This window comes from Fukomys damarensis, unplaced genomic scaffold (genome assembly GCF_012274545.1).
Source record: "Fukomys damarensis isolate Sample0158 unplaced genomic scaffold, DMR_v1.0_HiC HiC_scaffold_37, whole genome shotgun sequence".
NCBI lineage: Eukaryota > Metazoa > Chordata > Mammalia > Rodentia > Bathyergidae > Fukomys > Fukomys damarensis.
The window spans coordinates 5,870,551-5,876,013 of NW_022900949.1; the positions used below are offsets into that span (position 1 = coordinate 5,870,551).

A 5,463-nucleotide genomic window follows, 5' to 3' on the forward strand; every position below is an offset into this window, starting at 1 on the left:
CACGCGCAGCTGGGGCGCCGCCATGACCACCTGCGGGGGACAGATAGCGTGAGATAGGGAACAAAACCGACAAAAGTCCCTGCCCCGGAGAAGTGTCCCAGGCAGGGGGCACAGCGGGTGCAAAGGCCCTGAGGCTTCCCCATTCCCGGTGCAAGAATCGAGGAGGCCAAAAGCCGAGGCTGAGAGGGGCAAGGAGCTAAGAAGTGGAGCCCCTCAGACCACGCATTGTGTCTGCACTTTGTTCACGTCAGATCCAGCCACCCGCCACGCCTGGGGCAGCTCCGCTGTTGGGATCTGAATTCCTCTACGCGGCCCTTCCCCCTGCCCGGCTGCATCCGGCGTCTGGATTTCCTTCCCACAGAGAGCGTCTGGATTTCCTTCCCACAGATAGCGCCCTCCACCTCCGGTCTCTTCCCCCTCCCGCAGCCTGAGGATGCCTGCAGGCAACCAGGCCTCCACATCAGAATCCTCTGTGGCCCCCGCCTTCCTTAGAGAAAAGCTCAAATCCCCTGCAGGGCCCATGAACGCCTTCCCGCTGGCCTCACCTCCCAGACGCCACAGACAACAACAGGTGAGTGCCAGGTTCAGGGCACTCCTCACTGTAACAGGGCTCCCTGTCCTCACCCAGGTCTCAGAATCCCTCACGGACCGCTACATTCAGAGTAGAAGCTCAAGCAAATATGGTGGTGCTCAGCTGTAATTCCACATCCGAAGGGTGAGGAGGGAGGATCCCAAGTTCGAGTCCTGCCTGGGCCACTTAGCAAGACCCTCTCTCAACATTAAAGAAAGGTTAGCTGAGGGGCTGGGGATTTAGCTCAGTGGTTCCGGTACCTGCCTCGAAAGCTCAAGGACACAAGTTCAATCCCTGGTACGGGGGTGGGGTGGGGGGGGAGGTTAGCTGGCTCCCAGCACTCAGGAGGCTGAGGCAGGAGGATCTCTCTGAGTTAAGAGAGCAGCCTGGGTTACATAGTGAGTTCCAAGTCAGTCTTAAGTGCATAGTGAGACCCTGTCTCAAAATAACAACAACAAAAAAATAAATAAATAACAACAAAAAAAAAAAGGTTAGCTGGGGATTTAGCTCAGCAGTGCCACCGCCTGCTTCGAACTCACAAAGTCCTGAGTTTAATCCCCAGTGCCAAAAATAAATAAATAAATAAATCTAAAAGTGTTTTAAAGGGCCAGGGATGTAGCAGCCCTGAGTTTGATCCCCCATAGCAGAAAGAAAGAGAATAAAAAGGAGTTGACCCTATCCTAGTCTTTCTACATTTGCCTATTCCCCTGAAATTACCTCATTTATGGTCTGACTTCCCCTCATGAAAATATCAGCTCATGAGGCCAAGTCTGGGTTTTTGTTTTTGATTTTTTTTATTTCATTTTGAGACAAGGTCTTGCTTTGTAGTTCAGGGCAGCCTTGAACTCACTATGGAGTCCGGACTGGACTCACCTCAAAGTTTCCACAATCCTCCTGCCTCAGCCTCCCAAGTGCTGGGGTTATAGGTAGGCACCACCATGCCGGGCTACAGCCAAGGCTTTTATTCACAGCTTTGTCTCCAGGGCTTGGCTCCCCTGTCCCCAAAGCCCCTGGGCCCCAGGTCTGTGTGACTCACCCGAGTCACTCCTGCACTCACACAGGTGACCTCATCCAAGTGTCTTCCCATCCTGATCCTTGAGGTCCACACGGGGTCCATAACTCTCCTCCTGGGCACACAGGGCCATCAGAAGAGGGCTGCCGTGTGTGTGTGTGTGTGTGTGTGTGACTGAACACCCTGCTGGTACGCAGCCCATGTCCTGGGGTCCCCATTAGCACACACTGTCCAGGAGCTTTGCAGGTAATGGGTATCCACATGTACCCAAAACAGAAAAAAAATCTCTACCTTTTTGGTCTGATACTCTAGTTGGAAAACTCCATCAGGAAGCAGGGCATGTTGGTGAGGCTGAGGCAGGAGCATCTCAAATTCAAGCCAGCCCTTAGTGACTCGGAATGGAGTGAAGGAGAGGAAGAGCAGGAGACAAGAGTAGAGAGGGAAGGTGGGGCACAGTGTGCAGGGTCTTTGCTTTGGGGAAGACGCAGAGTTTTACTGTAAAGCAGGTGGGAGCCATACAAGGTTCCAGAGCTGGAGCAGGACATGGGTGCCACTGTTGTACATCAAGTGGGAGCTCCCAGGACCAGCAATGTCTTTTCCTTTCCTCCCCAGGAGGCCAGGCCAGGCTCCCGGAGGCCAGAAAGTACACCACGCCCGCTGCTGCCTCACCACCAGCCTGATCTAGAGGAGCTAAGTAGATAGAGGCCGGGTCTCCCGACCAGCAGATCGACGCATCCACTCACCTTTCACGGCCAAGACCCCGAATCCCGCGAGGTTCACCACAGGTTTGAGATGGCGAGGCAGAGCCCGAGGGTCTGGCAGGGCCTCTGAACTGGGAAGGAGAGGCCAGGAAAGAAGCAGGAGAGGCTTTGTGGAGCCCCTGCCCCCAAGTCCCGGAGAGGCGCAACTGTAAATATTTAGCGTTTCCTGCGTGAGAACCGAGGCCAGATCACCAGACCCCGCTGCCCAGGTCACCAGAGCCTGATAACACAGGTCAGTGCCCCAGGCCTTGCTGTCTCTTCCTCCCAAGGAGCAGAGAGAGCGTGGGAGGTTGCAGGCCTTGGTCCTGCAGGATTCATGGTGCAGCTCAAATACACAAAGGGACAATGGAGGACAGTGACACACACACCTTCTGGGTGCCCCTTTTTATTTCTTATTTTAAGACAGAATCTCACTGAGCTGCTACACTGCCCAGGCTGAGCTTCAATCTGGAACCCTCCTGCCTCAGCCTCCCAAATAGCTGGGATCACAAACACAGCAACACATGTAGCTAAACTCTCCACATTTTGTCTCATCAGTCACAGCAGCCTAAGCTGACTTCTGTGGGTAGCCTCATTTTGCAAGAGAGAAAACTAGCTGAGCGTGGTGGCGCACGCCTGTCATCCCAGCACTCGGGAGGCTGAGGCAAGAGGATCGCTGTGAGTTCGAGACCAGCCTGGGCTACACGGTGAGTTCCAGGTCAGTCTCAACTACATAGTGAGACCCTGTCTCAAAAAACCAAAAAGAGAGAGAGAGAGGGAGAGAGAGAGAAAACTTAAGAAAAGGTGAGATCACTTGCCTGGGCTCAGGCAGCCAGAAAGTAGCCACAGTGAGATTCAACCCCGGCAGCTGGGCTCCATAATAGTTTCACACAAGTGCATGCATAACAAAGCACACACTCGGAGCTGGGCATTTAGCTCAGTGGTTCCACCGCCTGCCTTGCAAGCACAAGGTCCCAAGTTGGATCGCCAGTACCAAAAAGAAAAAAAAAAAAGACTCACACTTGTGTGTGCTAACATCCAACAGTGCTAAGATAGGAATCCGTGCCTGGCACACGTACACCTAATCTAAAGATGGAACAGGAGGACTGAGGTGTGGCTTAGTGGTAGGGTACTTGTCTAACATGCCCAAGGCCCTGGGTTAGAGCCCCAGCTCAAAGGACAAAAAAAAAAAAAAAAAAAAAGGCAATAATTGTGTGTTCAAAAAACAGCCATACATTTCTGGGCACGGTGGTGCATGCCTACAGTTCTAGCTACTTGGGAGGCTGAGGCAGGAGGATTGCAAGTCTGAGCCCAGCCTGGGCAACTTAGCAACTTAAGGGAGAGACTGTCTCAAAATGAAAAAATGGCCGGGGATGTAGCTCAGTGCAGAGCCCCTGGGTTCAAGCCCCAGCATGGCAAAAAATGGATACGGTCACATATTCAGCACAACTTACAGGGGGAAGACCACAACTTAAAAGGGCCTCCCTGACGGGCTGAGGGCAAGCACAGAGACAGCAAGCAGGCACACAGCGACCCCAGGCGGCCCTGCCACCGCGCTAGGAGTTTCCGTTCATCTCCCCCACACACAGTCACACTTTGCATAAGTCAAAGCACACACAGAACAAGAAGAAATAAGCCTGCATTTAACTCAGCGAGACTCACCACCCCGACCCCAGCCCCGGGGCTAGCAGACCCTCGTTGTGGTCTCCTTTCCTGCTTCCTGCCGAGCTCAGCTCCACAGTAACCCGAGTGGACTCCAGGGCTGAGAGAGGAAATGGTTGTCCGGCACTGAGAGAGGCTGCCAGGCTGGGCTGCCGGCCTAGGCTGGGGCCCCCACAAGCTCCCCCTCCTCCGCAGCCCCCTCCGGCTCCGCACTGGCAGCCGGGAGAAGACACCACAGAGAGGCGAGGGAGGGAGAGGCCTGCGGAGGTGGCGGGGAAAGACATCAGGAGGCAGTGAAAAAACGGGGATGGGAACAGGGACAGGAGGAAGATGGAAATTTATCGATGGTGAAAGAGATCATGGATAGCTGGGTGAGGTGGTGCAAGCTTGGGACCTCAGCACACTGGAGGCTGAGGCAGGAGGATCGCAAGTTCCAGCCCAGCCAGGGCAATGTAGTGACTTAGAGAGACCCTGTGTCAAAGTAAAAACTACAATTTAAAAAAAAAAGTCTAGGGATGTAGGTCAGTGTGAAGGCCCTGGGTTCAATCTTCAGTACTGCAAAATCAGAAGGAAAAAAGAGAGAGAGAGAGACAACTGATGACATTTGGACAAAGTTGGGAGGTCAGGCAGCTAGAGACGGAGGGGAGGCAGAATTTGGAGAAAGGAGACGGAATTAGGGCTGGGGAGTGGGTGGGGGAAGCCGATGGGAGGGGACCCTCCCCTCCACCACAGGTTTTGGGGAAGAAGCCAGAGCCCTGAGGCTGAGACTGAGGCTCTCAACGGAAAGCGGAAAGCGGAAGGAGGCAAATTACTCACAGAGGCTGGCTGGCCTTACCCAGAGTTTCCAGAGGTGAGGTGGAGTTTCCACCCCCCAGCCCACCTGCAGGGAGCGTCCTGAGGGAAGATGGCTGGCCCTCAGCCGGGGGATGGAAAGGAATGTCTGCCGCAGGCCCTCTGTTCTCCTTACTCCTTCCCCGGGCTGGTGCTGCTGGCAAGCACAGTATATACATAACCTCTTAATCCCGCAGGTCAGGGAACAGAGTATCATCCTCAATTTAGAACATATGCGGAGCCTCGGAATGGAGAAAATTGCCACGATGACAACGCTGGCGCAAATGGGCCGAGGCGGGATTCGAACCGGTGGATCTATGTCTCTGACGCCTCAGAATGCGCAGCCCCGCCCTGGTTTCTGTAGAAACAGGCACCCGGTGTCTCCATAGCAACGCCTCGACTAAATTCCACCCTCCCTCCCCGAGGCTACTTACTGCGCATGCCTGGTGTGAGGTCACCGGAGCAGACGCCGGAAGTGAGCTTCGCAGCGCCGGAAGTGACCGGCAAAGGCGACCTCGTGGAGGAGAGGGCGGCATGGGGCAGTCGGGGCGGGTGAGTGGTGGCGCCTCGGGAAGCCGGGAGCGTCGGTGGGTCCAGGCCGAGGTCGCGACGCTCACCATTTTATCCTGTCGTTCCCACAGTCCCGG

The 5,463-nt window shown here is 54.8% G+C and overlaps 1 long non-coding RNA gene across 3 annotated transcripts; it reads left to right on the plus strand.

Annotated features, from left to right (window-relative positions):
* Positions 1–16: 16 nt before the first annotated feature.
* LOC104869457 lies at positions 17–5,384 on the plus strand. Of its 3 annotated transcripts, XR_782335.3 has the most exons (4): positions 17–571; positions 2,196–2,576; positions 4,718–4,835; positions 5,014–5,384. It is a non-coding gene; the product is annotated as an uncharacterized LOC104869457 (long non-coding RNA). The 3 variants fall into 3 exon arrangements; XR_782337.3 differs by lacking the exon at positions 4,718–4,835 and having other exon boundaries at positions 18–571; XR_782336.3 differs by lacking the exons at positions 4,718–4,835; positions 5,014–5,384 and adding an exon at positions 2,882–3,010 and having other exon boundaries at positions 18–571.
* Positions 5,385–5,463: the final 79 nt, after the last annotated feature.